Genomic DNA, 15146 nt, shown 5'->3' with positions numbered 1-15146 from the left:
ATGACATATCAGATAAAGGGTTAATATCCAAAATCTATAAAATCTTACCAACTCAATACCCAAAACCAAAGAACCCAGTTAAGCAATGAGAAGAAGACATGAATAGACACTTTTCCAAAGAAGACATCCAGATGGCTAACAGACACATAAAAAAAAATGCTCAATGTCACTCATCATCAGGGCTACAAATCAAAACCACAATGAGATACCACCTTACACCTGTCAGAATGGCTAACATTAACAACTCAGGAAACAAGAGATGTTGGCAAGGATGCACTGTTGGTGGGAATGAAAACTGGTTCAGCCACTCTGGAAAACACTATGGAGGTTCCTCAAAAAGCTAAAAGTGGAATGACCCAGCAATTGCACTACTAGGTATTTATCCAAAGGATACAAAAATGCTGATTTTAAGGGGAACTTGCACCCCAATGTTTATAGCAGTACTATTGACAATAGCCAAATTATGGAAAGAGCCCAAATGTCCATTGACTGATAAACGGATAAAGAAGATGTGGTATATATACAATGGAATATTATTTGGCAACCAATAAGAATGAAATCTTACCATTTGCAACAACGTAGATGGAACTAGAGTATATCATGCTAAGTGAAATGAGTCAGAGAAAGACAAATATCATATGATTTCACTCATATGAAGAATTTAATAAACAAAACAGATGAACATAGGGGAAGGGAAAGAAAATAAGATAAAAACAGACAGGGAGGCAAACTATAAGTGACTCTTGAGTATAGAGAACAAACTGAGGGTTGCTCGAGGGGAGGTGGGTGGGTGGGGATGGGCTAAATGGTTGATGGGCATTAAGAAGGGCACTTGGGATGAGCCCTGGGTGTTATATGTAAGTAATGAATCCTTAAATTCTACTCCTGAAACCAATACTACACTATATGTTAACTAACTTGAATTTCAATTAAAACAACAACAACAACAACGAAGGATGGCATACTGTTGCATGTTTTTACCTGAAAAAAAAGCCAAGCACCTTTAAAATTAAAAAAAATAAATAAATATTTACTTATTTTTGGGGGACAGAGAGAGTACAAGTGGGGGAGGGGCAGAGAGAGAGAGAGAGACACAGAATCTGAAGCAGGCTCCAGGTTCCAAGCTGTCAGCACAAAGCCCAATGCGGGGCTCGAACCCACGAAGCATGGGATCATGACCTAGGCTGAAGTCAGATGCTTAACCAACTGAGCCACCCAGGTACCCCTAAAATTTTTCAATTATCAACACAAGTTGGTAGCAATTTTACCAGGAATAAATGAAAACCTATGTAATTTTGTTAGACCAATATCCCAAGAGCTGGTAAACAAGAAAAAACAAAACAAAACAGTAAACTGTTAAAAACTAAAAAAAAAAAAAAAAGTAGAAAAAATGTGTACTGACACTTACTTAGTTGAGTAAATGGAAAAAAGCACTTAGGCCATTTTGTTTACACATCTGTGTGTTGGTACTGTTTCTAGTCACAAGATTTGCATGTCCCTTCCTAAGGAATATATTTGGGGGCGGGGGGTTAAAGATTTTTAATAGCTCATTATTTTCCACTCACAGTGAGTTAATCTGACCTCCATTATGATATGAAAACAACTACTTATCAATCCCTTTCCAAACATTTAAATACAACTGATGTTAAATATCTATCTATTGCTTGGCATAGAGAGTTACTCTGAACATTATTTTTCTTTTGCTAAACCCATTTTCTCTATCATCTCAAATTATTTAGAGCATCTCACAGACTGTAATGATTTGTTTTAGGACATGGGTAAGAGAGCAGTAGCTGAGCTATGCTGATGGAAATGGAAGATCAGAAAGTTTTGATACACTCAAACAGGCAGCAAACACCTTTAATTCCAGCGTGTATGATTTCATTTGGATCTTGGACCTCACAATCATGCTTTTCTTAATGCCATCCCAGAGCTTAAATCTTTGGGTGTTTTTAGTGAATATTCTAAACATAGATCATTATATGGTTTCTCAATATAAATCGAAGCAAAAAGTCTTTGATTTAATGAATTGAATAAATGAATTCAATTTATTCAAGAGACAAATTTCATGCTGAAAGTAAAGAAAAGCTTCATTTATTTAGAAAGCATTTCCGCATTTATGCTTTTTCAAAAACGGCACCCACCAGCATCTCCTGAGATCACAGCAGCCTAGAAGAGGTACTTTAGAAAGAAATGAGGTCATGTTTAACTCCCCCAAAGGTTGTTCTTTGGACAAGTGTTTATCTTGCAAGTCACTTGTTTTGAAAGGAAACTTTTAAGTAATCATGTTACTCTAAAATATATTTCTGTCAATTTTTTCAACAAATAATTCAGTACAAAGATTTCAATATGCTGAGCAGAAAAAGGAAGGGTTGTCTAAAAACGAATTGAGGGAGTGGTTAATGATCTTTGTGTTAATATTATTGATTACTTAAAAAAAAAGCATTTGAGTCAGGCAAGCAGTATATATATATGATGACAGGAACTTCTTACAAATAAAGGTATTATGTTATGGGAACCATATCTCCGGATCATTTTAGAATTCAAAGGCCCTAGGTAGTTTTGCCTCAGGTATCTCTTCACCTAATTTGAAATTCAAATGTATGAAATTTCCAAAGCTAAATATGACAAATTAGACACGGTCTGTGAAGTTACCATTTAATGAGCTATGAACCTAGACTTTCATCTCCCCAGGAATAATTTCTTTATTACTTTTGTATTTTATTGCAATAAAGAACCATTTGACCTTCAAGTATGATAATTAAGCTTCCAAAAATGTTATAAATTCAGAGTGAAAATAGTTCTCTCTGTGTTCAGGAATATACTTATGATCAGTATAAAAGATTCCTTAATATTTAAAGACAGCTAAATTATGCACAGAACCAGCAATATTAGGAGGTATTTTTCTCTTCCCTTCCCCCCCATTTCCCATCTCAATTAGATTTGTGTCTCATAACAACTTATCATCTGTCATATTCTAAAACAAATGGAATAGGAGAAAAACTAAAATATATCTTTATAATCTGCAAATGGGGAAACAGAGAACTCTTTCAGGTGAGATTTATTCTACTATGAGCTGTCAATAATGAGATATTAAGTATAACACTTGCGATTCCTTGTCTTGCTTTTGCTCATGCCCTGACTTTTTCTGGGGGGAGAGAACCATATATTTCCCAAAACTTTGTCTATGATATGAATGGAAGTTTAAATGAAAAATCAGAATACAAAACAATATACCATCTGAACTGTTGATGAATAGTTTTGTTTTTTTTTTAAATCACTGTGTAATAATTTTTTAAAACATCTTGGACCTTTGAGAACTTGAGGAGATGAAGTTCACAGATGGGGCAGAGGAGAGGAAGTAGAGGTAAAAATTGGCCCGTAGCCTGAGCACATATGACTTTTAAATAACAATCAGAGCTAGGAAGGAAAATCATTAGGATTAGCATTATAGGATCATCATACAAGTAGCAGCGGCAGCCGCCTTGTTGCTAATGTGAGCTGAACTTTGCTAGAGGTCTGCCAATATCTGCTCTCCTTTATTTTAACTGAACCGTGACCCCAGTTAGAGGTACATTTCACACTATCCCCTGCAGCTTCCCATGACAAAGGAATGAAACTCTGACCATAAGGAGTGAGCTGAAGTGACCTGGGTCATGCCTTCTAAATTTAGGAGCGGGCATGCTCCCCTGGCCCTTTACCCTTCCTATTGCTAGGACACGGTAAGCACTGGGGCAGCTAGCATGGCCCCCGGATGCGGAAGCTATGTGCTGGACACCACAGAGCCACTCCACCAGCCCCGGACCACCTGCCTCCGGCCTGATTTATGACAGAGAAATATACTTTTAACTGCTAAAGCTAGCATTCCCTCTGCATCTCACTCACAATTCTAAAGGTCAGAGTGGAAATGAAGGCTGCTAATACTGTGAGTTCATCTGGGTAGAGACTCTATCTTGTGTATCTCTGCACCCTCTGCCCAGCACAACGTCGGGCATATAATTGCTCCAAAAATGTCAGTTTATTGGGTAGTGATAATACCACCATTACATTAACTATTGGGCGCTGATAACACCAGCAAGGCACTGCTGTTAGGAAATTCTAATGTTCTCTGTTCCCTCCTGTCTTGGTCATTTATACCTCTGTTATCATCTTTATGATAACCTTACTTCTCACTTTCCTTCATATGCCTAAGAATACTATGTACAATCGCCTTGTTCTAAAATAGACACAAGGCAGCTTGCCAGAAAGGGCAGACAATCAAACAAGGCAATAGAGGGGAAAACTCAAAGATGATGATTAATGAAGGATCGGCAAAAAAACTACATCCAGTTGAGATAAGTAAAATGCATGCTCTGACGTCTTAAGTTTGGTCCTGCTATAAAGTTACAGAAATTGAAGAGTTCATAACATGTAAAGAAAACATATTGCTCAGGGAGAAGGGGGGGTAATTCAGGTACAGAGACTCGAGAGAGGTTTCTCCTGTGGTTTCTTGAAAAGAGGACACTGAGCAAGGTGATGAACATCATTTGAAATAACATCCATCCAATTGTGAGTTTTATAGGGCTACTCCTAATAAAGCCCATCAATGCAGAAGGAGCCCATCTCATGCCTAAATATGATTATAAAAAGGATTCGGGGGTGCAGGAGGTACAAGCTGGCTGGCTGTTAAAGAAATGATGGTCATTAGACAATTATGGAAAGGTATACCCTCTCTGTGTGGTTCATTCTTTCCCTCAACTAATAACTGAGTGCCTACTAAATGCCAGGTGCTGTGCCAGCTTCTGAGATATTAAAATGATCCAGTGTCTGCTGGATCAAGGGGTTCACAGTACAGCAGAAAATTAACACCTGACAATGCAATACGGTGAACTAAATTCGATTACTAAGTAGTAGGTGGAAAAGTGATACAAACAAAAATGATGGAGGAGGAGAGACTTGAGCTGGATCTTTAGGACGAAGGCAGCTTCATCAGTGAGATGGAGAAGGTAATGAGGAGGGAGTTCCAGGGAAAGGAATAGGCCTGCTTAAGCCACAGAGACAAGGGACAAGAAAGAATGTTTGATGAAGCCCGTGCTTATTACAGCTGAGGTAGAGAGTTAGGTTAGGTGAGGGTGAGGGGTGAGAGCCAGAAAGCAGAGATGAGGCTGGAGAGACAGGCAGGGTCGGATCTCAGAGGGCCTTGAAAGCTAGTCTAAGTGGGGCAAAGGGAGGCAGTTGCAGGGTTTGAGGCTGGGAGTAAAAAAAAAAAAAAGAAAGACGTTTGTGTTTAAGAACATTTTGATAGATGTGTGGAAGACCTGAACTACAGAAATAGTTCCAGGTGTGAAAAGAGGCTGGGTTAAGAGATACTAAGTATAAAATAAATTGGTTTTAGACACATCGGATGTAGACCTGGAAGAAAGAAAGGAATGAGGAAAGTAATGCTATCCTGGTATCTGACTGGGGTGACTATGTCACTAACCAGAACTGCAATCAAGGGGTCCAGATTTGGGGAAAAGTCAAGTTCGGTTTAGAATATATTGAGTTCAACGTACCTAAATGGCATCCAGATGTAAATGCCTTGTAATACTAATGACAGCATTCACAGAGGATTTATGTGCTAGCCACCATGCTATGCACATCCTCTGCATTGAATCCTCAAACCTTTACTATCTTCCTTCTGGGCATAGGATGTTGTGCCAGGCTCTTGGGAACCTATGTATGGCACACAGCACAATATGTATTCATTAATATTAATGAATTCCAACTCTTAAAAACATGAGTATTAAGATCTATATTAATTATTACATTAAACAATTCAATCTCTGAATGTCAAAATAAGATTGAGTTAATAGGTTGCATGAAGTAATGTTTTGCAATCCAAAATAAGATTGTAATTTAAGGTGTGTTCATCACAGCTTTGTTCCCCTCCCCAAAGTAATTATATAGACCCAAACCTAGGCTGTTTGCCCTTCAAAATATGGGGAACTCAGCATATTATATAGCAGCTTGAGTAGAAAGTGTACTCCTCTGGATCCAAAAGAACTCAATGTCAAATTCTTCTCAGGCATAAATTCTGGTGTTTTGACTTTGGACTAGATAAAGCTGTCAAGTGGGAATGTATACAACCCTGAGAACTGAAAAGAAGGCTGTTTAAATCCAGGTTCAATCATCTTGGGATATACAGCACCAGTTCAAAACACCATTCTTTAGGAAATTAAAAAAGTCGTCAGATCCACCTAGAGCCAATAGCAAGAAATTTTACTATGGCCCCATGAGTCAGCTCTTTGTTGTTCCTTTGAATCTTATCTGTCCTCAGGATCACTTAGGAACACTTTTTGCCTACCACAGCCCCAGGAAGGCTTCAGTTCCTCCCCCTATAGGGTAGTTTGTGAGACCTTGAAGCAAGATTAAGGGTTCCGGGATGATATTACCAAAGTCTCCTAATTCAGCTCTCTTCGTTTGTAAATTGCAAAGGCAGGGATGTCAGGAACAGTGGCTGTAACTGCTAAACTGAAATGTAAGCTATAGAATAGCCATGGGGAAAACAGATTTCTTTGAATAGCAAAAAAAATTTAACATTGGGCAAATTCAAATGGAACACACCATTATTTTTCACTTTAACTATTAAAGCAGATATAGTAAATCAAAATCTATTAGGAGATTCCGATTTGTTTAGTGTGAATTAATGAAAAAACAACACCTCAGGATATTGGGAAAACATTTAGTGATACAAGCTACTGAGTAAGCAAGAATAGACAAGGGAAGATTTTGATACATCTGATGTAAAATTCACACAATATTTGGGTATACAAAGGTATTCTTTTTTTCCCGCTTTACTGAGGTATAATTGACAAATAAAAATTGCCTATATTTAAGGTATACAACTTGATGTTTTGATATACGTATACATTGTGAAATAATCACCACTATCAAGCTAATCACCACATCCATCACCTCACTTTAAAAGATATTCTTAACATGCTGAAAAATATCTCTGTAGGTTAAACACCTCATTCATGTTATGGACTTGCTTACTGAAACTTTTATCTCCCTCCATCTCACAGTTTAAATAAACTTTCAACCGTCCTTATTACAAAGAATTTAAAAATTCCAGAGTCTGGGATCTGAATGAAATAAATACTCTGCCCACCACCATGGTCCGACGGCCCTTAGAGAATACAGCCACACTTTCTACCACGCTCTCCATTCTGAGAGTGACAGACAGCAGAACAACCGCTGAGCATGGCAGAAAGCGGCCAAGGTTTTTGGCTCCAACTATAAACCTGACCCCTTTCTCCTGACATAAAACATTTGCCTTTGGTTATATCCTCTTCCATCAACTCCACAACAGAGGATTCCAGCATGGTTTATAAATGGCATGCACCCTTTGGGGGCACTACAGGGCATGACTGCTGTCGGCCGTTAAGCCTGCCATCTGGCCTTGCTAAATAATCAATGTGTGTGTTTGAAGGGGGTATGCCAAGAAGCTCACAGGCCAATGAATATACACACACCATTATTCTCCCTGCCCAGCCTCCACCAGGATTCGTGCACACTGCTGGACCGGTGACAGCCCAGGCTGCTATGCTCACATCAGCTTCACACTTGCCACCTCGGTCTTATGAGGGCCTCAAAAAGTGTGTATTCTCTCCTAGGTGTTCAGGGAATGGAGGCAATGGTGAGGAGTTTTCCTTATTGAAGTTGGGGTTCCTGAGGGTTTTAATGTTTACTCTTAGTATATGTGCTGCCAAAGCGAGCACTTTAATGTTTACTTTTTTTAATGTTTACTTATTTATTTTTTGAGAGACAGAACACTTGTGTGGGGGGGGGGGTGCAGAGAGAGAGGGAGAGAGAGAGAGAATCCCAAGCAGGCTGTCAGTGCGGATCCCAACATGGGGCTTGTTCTCATGAACCATGAGATCATGACCTGAGTTGAAATCAAGAGCCAGACACTTAACAAAATGAGCCACCAAGGTGCCCCTAATGTTTATTATTATTTTTTTTAATTTTTAAAATTAAAAAAAATTAACATTTAATTTGAGAGACAGAGAGAGCACATGTGAGTGAGTAGGGGAGAGGCAAAGAGAAAGGGAGATACGGAATCTGAAGCAGGTTCCAGGCTCTGAGCTGTCAGCACAGAGCCCGACGCGGGGCTCGAACTCGTGAACTGCTGAGATCATGACCTGAGCTAAAGTCGGACACTTAACTGACTGAACCACCCAGGCGCCCCTAGTCAGTCTATATATTAACCACACTCATATTAACATTTTCAACAGGACTCCTTGTATGTGATTCTGAGGGATATGACTTAGGTCTGCAGACTTTTCTATATTGCTCAATAGTAATTCCCATAAAAGACTGACTTCCCCTAGTTCCTTTTAGGTTTTCAGTCTATTCTGAAATTAGTCTGATCACCTCTGACAGTAGTTCACTACCATGTTTATCTTTAAAATCACTTTGCGGCATTTTGAGCAATCCCCCAGATAGTCACATGGCTAACCTCCTTTCCTCCTTGCTCTTTGCTCTGATGTCACCTTCTTGGTGAAAACCGCCTGACTTAGCTGCTCTCCTATTTAAAACTGCAATCTGCCTTTTCTTCTTCCACCCAACCATGTAGCCCTGCCCTACCCTATTTTTAGTTTTTGTTTTTTCCTGTAGCATTTACCATCTCCTAACATGTATCCCATTTGACCATTTAGGATGTCTCAAATTTATTGTTTCTCTTCTCTCCACTGTAATATAGGTGCCAGTGGAGCAGGGATCTTTGCTCTGTTCACTGATGTATCCCAAGATCTAGCCTAGAACAGTGCAGGACCCATGGTAGGCATTCAACAATCCTTGTTGAGGACCAAATGTTAAATGAATTCACTTCTTTACTGTCTACTGCAGGTGAATGAACCTAAGCACCTTCCACTTTCACTTTCACCTTCATCTTCCACTTTCAAAACAACTGAGAGTATACAACCTATCACCTTCCACCCCAACCCCAAACTAGAAATAGAAAGCCCTGGTTCCTCAGCAGTACTGTGACATGTCAGCAGAAGACATGTTAATTATTTAACACCTTAGGATTCAAGATGAAAACCTAAAATCTCTGAACCTAGTGTATGTCCCAAGAGCACTGAGGAGAGCCATTAGTGTTTAGGTGAAACTGTGAATAATTTTCCAATTTCTTAAAATAGTGATTCATACATTTTTCAAACTGAGGTCAGTGTAAAGGACATTCCTCTGTGACACTGCTTTCTGTTACAGCCATGCTGCCTCATGGTGTTCCGTAGCATAAAGTCAGGGTTAAAGAAGATTTTTCAGAAAGGCCAGTGACTTTTCAACTACAAAATGTTTAAGGTGATTCTTCAGCAAACATTTATAGAGTATCTGCTTTTATTTTATTTTTTAATAAAGTTTATTGATTTATTTTGAGAGAGAGAGCAGCAGAGAGAGGGAGAGAGAGAATCCCAAGAAGGGTCCCACTGTTAGTGCAGAGTCCGACATGGGGCTCCATCTCATGAACCATGAGATCATGACCTGAGCCGAAATCAGGAGCCAGATGCTTAACTGACTGAGTCACCCAGGCATCCATGGAGCATCTGTTTTTATGGCAAGCATTGCTAGCTGTTCAGAAAAACAAAAAATTAAGTCATGGTTCCTGCCCTCAGGAAGCTTCCAGTTGGAGGACATGAGTAGTTAAATAAAAATTATGATACAACAGAGAGCAATCATGTTAAGAGACTCAAGTCCTCACAAAGGAAGAGGCAGGGGAGTTGTAATTCAGAATTTGCCTGCAGTTCTGAGAAGTGATTTCTTTCACCTGCCTCATCAGAATTGCCCCTCCGTCTTGTTAAGTATAACCCTATACTTGTTATTTGGGTGGAGGGGGAAACTTGTGTTATTTCTTTATAACCCAGATGATATAAGTTTGCTATAAAAACTTAGAAAATACAGGTAAGTATAAAGAAAAAAAATTAAACATCCACATTCTCACCACACTGATCTACTTTCTCAGGCTTTTTATTTCACTCTGGTTGACCTAACTGAACCTTTGCTCCAGCAAGATCCCTCCTCTTTGCCACTAACTGAGCCTGTACTTTGTGTCTGGGCTCTGAGAGTAAGGTTACACAGAGCTTGGATCCAGACTACCTCTCTATGATTCCAAGGTCCTCATAAAGTCTAAATCCAACCATAAGTGACTGCCCACTGGCACTATCTCCTCAGCCTCAAGAGAGGAAAAGCAGCCCCTGGTGTCCAGGAGCTGACCTGACACGGCTGGGCCTTGCTGTTCTCCCAAAGAACAGAAATGACTTCACAGAACATCAGCTGCAGACAAAGCCACTCTGGGGTCATGATGGGACAAAACAGACACAGAACCACTTCGTCATGATGCCTGAAAGTGGACACAACCAGAAAGAACGTTGTCTACCTCATGGTACACCACACATCCCCTTCTCCTGGAATAGTGGTGACGGTGCTCTTTACCATTTTTAGCTTAACCTCACTCTTGTCTACCTTCCCTGTAGATTAGGGTTTACTGAGATCCCTAACCAGAATGACTGTTTATGGCATCCAATACAGAGCAAAGCCCCACTTATACAAGACCTTGCCAAAATTATGAAATACAGCTCTAAATCTCATAGTAATTCCTTTTGTAACATCCTCTTATTGAGATGTCCCCTGGTTCTATGGCATGATTTCTCCGTACTGGAATGAGCACTAAACCCAACCTGTCAGCTACAGGGGTGCTCTTGGTGGTCTTTGCTGCAAGGCACTGGATGCCTATAAATGTGTTCTGGTGATATCAGGGGGGTGGGGGAGGGAAAGAGAGAGAGAGAGTCCCCATCCTTTCCTTCAGTCTGCTTTCCCCTCTGGCTGCCCTCTTTCTTTCCCTTTAATCCTAGATTTTTCTGACCAAAGCCTCAACTTGAAACACTGCCTCACACTTACTTCTCAACTCACAATAATCTTTCTTCCCTTGAATGTCTGTCTCCAAAGCCTGGGCAAGAGCTTTCCACACTACAGGGCAGTTTCGGGTAGTCTAGTCTCTCCTGAAACCATCCTCATTTATAGCCAAATCGCTAATAATGTTCTAACTGCAAAATCTTCAAGGCTTTTCTCATACTTCCTCCTCTCCATTCTCTCAGAGGCCTTTTTTGTCCCTGTTGAACACCTCTACCATGTTGAAATGTCACCCTTGAGTTTCCCAGTCTCCCAAGCTTGCCTCTTCTCCAGAATTCCTTCTTCTTCCTGCTCCTGTGCCATCACTAGTCTTCCACACTGGGGCCCTTCCGCCCTTCTCCCAAGGATCTCCCTGGATGAGCACATTCCCTCCTCAGCACCAATATGCTAATGTTTCTCAAATCTGCCTCTCTTCCTAGCAGGCTGCTGGAGAGCCCCGCAGGGTGGAAAAGCAATTCCCTCAGAGACAACGTGCTGAAGACCAGATTATTACGTTCTCTCCCAAACACCTGAAGTTTCTTCATTTCTTCTCTCAGTCCCTGCTATCACCGGCCACCCAGTCACGCAGACCAGAAACCACAGACCTCTTCCCTCCCTCACTCGCTACTTTGATCACATCTCCTGGATCCTCTTCCCTCCCTCACTCGCTACTTTGATCACATCTTCTCTGAAGTCTCTCTACCATAACTCTTTCTTTCTGCAAGACCGAATTTTCATTTAGCTCTTGCCAGGATGACACAGCATCCTACTACTGCTCTGCCATCTCCCATTCCTAACCTCTGCAACCCATTCCACCCCCATCCCCTGTTTTCTTTCAAAAACACAGATTGTTCATGTCACCCTCCTGCTTCCCACTGTCTACAGAACAATGTTTAAACTCCAGAGCAAACAGAGGGCTTCACTTACCCTCCCAGCCTCATGGCTTAGCTGTAATGACCTACCAGGTAGCTTCCTCTTGCTCACATCTATCTGACTAGTTGGATTCAACTGCTCATTCATTCATTCATTCAATAAACATTTACTGGGTGCATACTATGCACCAGACATTGTGTGAGGCTTTAGCAATTTCAGTAATAGAAAGCACAGGCCCTGTCCTCAAGGAACGTGTATCTAATGGAAGACAAAGCACCTGTGATAATGTTCATATGTAATATGCAAAAAAAAAAAACAAAAAACGGCAGCCCAGTTAAATGAGTGCATGCTGAAGTAAGTGCTTTATTGGAAAGGCAGTGTAATGTGATGGTTATCATCATGTGCTCCTGGCCAAACTGCCTGAGTTCCAGTCGCCAGCTCAGCCAATTCCTAGCTCTGTGACCTTAAACAAGTTGTTCTCACTGTGTCTTTGTTCTAACATCCGTAAAGTGGAGGTAATAATAGTTCCTTCTTCAGACAGTTGCTGTAAGGATTAAATGAAGCCCTGGTTGTAGAATGGGTAGAGTGGAGTCTGGCACATAACAGTGCCGACAGTGTCTTCATTTGTATTATTAATGTGCCTTGAGAAGTATGTCCAGGGATTATGTCACCATGTACGAGAGTCACCAAGACCAGCTTGAGGAGGAGCTTGAGGGAGATCAGAGATGTTTTTTCAGCAGGAGGCAATACCTAAGCAGGGTCTGACAGCCTGAGTTAGCCAGACAAGACACAAATGGGTAGTCCAGCCCCAATAAAATGGGGTGGGGGGGGGCAGGCATAGAATGTAAAGATGACAAGAAATGAGGTGGGGGAGGCAAACTGAAGCCACATTGTGTGGGATTTTCCTTGTATGCTGTGATAAACAGTAGAGATTTTTACCTTGAAGATAAACTATTGCCTCCAATGGAGATATTGAAGGGTTTTAAGCAGGGACATGACACAATCACGTTTCCATTTCAGAAAGCTCATTATAGCAGCCCTTCTTAGGGTGCTGGGCAAGTGGGAGCAGGGAATCCCAAGAGGAGGCTATTAAGCAAATCCCAAAGGAGATGATGGGGCCTGATCCAAGGTTTGGGGGGGGAGGGGAATGAGAAGAAGATAGATGGAATTCCCCCCCTTTTTATTTAAACTGCTGTTGACCCTTCAGAACTTGCTCCCTGGGGAGCCTTTCCTAAGGTCCCCAGGCAAACTTAGCTGATCTGCCATTTATAGCCCAGCCCTGGAGAACAGGAAATGGGTCTTTCTTCACTTTTATAGCCATATTTAGCACTGTGAGTTAAGACAAGGTCTTTTTAGGTGTTAGATACAAGTTTGCAGAATAAAATCCTTCAACGAATGTCTTTTAAGGAAAAGGATCGAGATGATAGACTACCAAAGGCATCACTAGCATGTTTTCTGATCCTTTTACTTTTTCAATATGCTTAGCCGCCAATATAAGTCTTATAATAATAGCTGTCCTGAAGCTCCACAAAGCAATATTTGTTTTGTTTAAATTGTTTAATTTAATTAAAACCAACAAACCTACTAAGTATGTTGTAATTGAAAAGTATTATGCTTTGGTGATGATGATTGTCATTTATTTCTCTTTTATAAGCACATTAAATATTCTTCTTCCAATGTATAGGAAATTATAACCTGTTAAATTTATGTCTTTTATTTAAGGAGACAATTAATGTTTTAATTAAAAGTAGGTCCAAAATAGATATAGGGTTTACAGCACCAATTATTTTCCTTATTATTCCTGACAGCAGGAAGCCATCACTCTTGTTAGTATTCTTTCCACCCTATCTTGGATGGATTGATATGATTTCAATTGATTAGGTGTTGTTGAAAAGCTTAATGTTTTCCTTTGGTCCTGGGCTGAACAGCATTTTTAATAACATCCACATCTACCGTTGTGTAAACCATATTCGTGTACAATCTGACTGAATAAGGCTTTTTTTTTTTAACCCACTGGTTGAGAATTTTTCCCACTGGATTTTCTCGGATTTTTCTTTTCATTTTAAATGAACCCAATTCCAGCAATTCATTTACAATAGAAAAGACTAAAAAAATCCAATGCTTAAAAGAGATCAACTTTTAGACAATGGTAAATGTTAATAAAATTAGACACCTTTTTCTGACACTATGCATTTTTCAGAACATTAATGTTCACTGTTATATGGTGTTCTATATTTTCAGTATTGTGAACATTTTCAGTCTGAAAAAAGATTTACATTGTAACAGAGTTCTTGAGCCTATTACAAAGGCTATCACATTTTTGCATTCACAAAAGTCACAATAAAAATCAGTTCAAACTAAGAACACTGATAATATTTTTGAAACTATAACTAGAATGGGGTTTTCTGATTCAAGAGTTACATACATACACAATCAGAAATTTGCCAGTAATAATCATCAGGTGTCATATTATTTAGATAAAGCCATATTGATGATGTATATATTATTACAACTAATAAATGGTGTTTTCTTAGGCCTTTCAGAAACCAATATAATTTTTCCCATTTCTTTCCTGAGCCCATTAGATTCTCTTTAGCAGAGATAATTTGTAGAAATTTCTTTAAATTCAAAAATGTAATTCTTAATGTGACAAATTTCCCAAAAATACGACTGCATAAAAAAATTGATATTATGCCTATGATGATGGTGAAAATGGCATGACATTTACAAAGACTGGCTTCAATATATTCATTATCAAATGCTTAAATCAAGAAATATATGTATCGCTGAGAAAAACTTGCATTTAATCTATCAACATTTTTTGAATGGCTGTCATATGCCAGGTTCCGGGGAACTAAAGAGCTCTAAAGGCATAGTTCCTATGTTTGAGAAGCCTTCTCTCAAAGGGTATATCTATTTCTTTGCAGAGGAAAATTCTACGTGAAGTGGTAAATGCTACAGTGAGGACACAAATGAAGTCAGGTGGGAGTTCAAGAAGTAGAGTGAACAAACGCTGTGTGGCGGCACGGATCCTGTCTTCACCTTTTCATTGTGTGTGTGTGTGTGTGTGTGTGTGTGTGTGTGTGTGCGCGCGCGTGCGCATGTGTGTGGGTACATGTGCATATGTGCATCTGTGAGTCTAGTATGGGTGAGACTCAGGATATGTATGAGACACTCAAAAAGTACAAGCCATTTAATGTGACTATTTAATGTCCACTTAATGTATCTAAAACGATACGGCATCTATCCACGAGTCTGAAATTAATGGTGCACACAGTGGAAACAAGAATATAGACATGGCACACAGATCATGTTTAAAAGCAACTAAGTAGAAACATTTTCAACAAAGTTGACAAGAAATT

General features: G+C 39.8%; 1 protein-coding gene across 1 annotated transcript in view; it reads right to left on the bottom strand.

Moving 5' to 3' along the window:
• The window catches only part of RELN (reelin), a 532400-nt gene that overhangs the window by 287769 nt on the left and 229485 nt on the right, over nucleotides 1-15146 (bottom strand). The window lies entirely within an intron of this gene.

This window comes from Panthera leo, chromosome A2 (assembly GCF_018350215.1).
Source record: "Panthera leo isolate Ple1 chromosome A2, P.leo_Ple1_pat1.1, whole genome shotgun sequence".
Classification (NCBI taxonomy): Eukaryota; Metazoa; Chordata; class Mammalia; order Carnivora; family Felidae; genus Panthera; species Panthera leo.
Note: the sequence above shows the minus strand (reverse complement) of the source record. Positions and strands in the feature narration are given on the sequence as shown.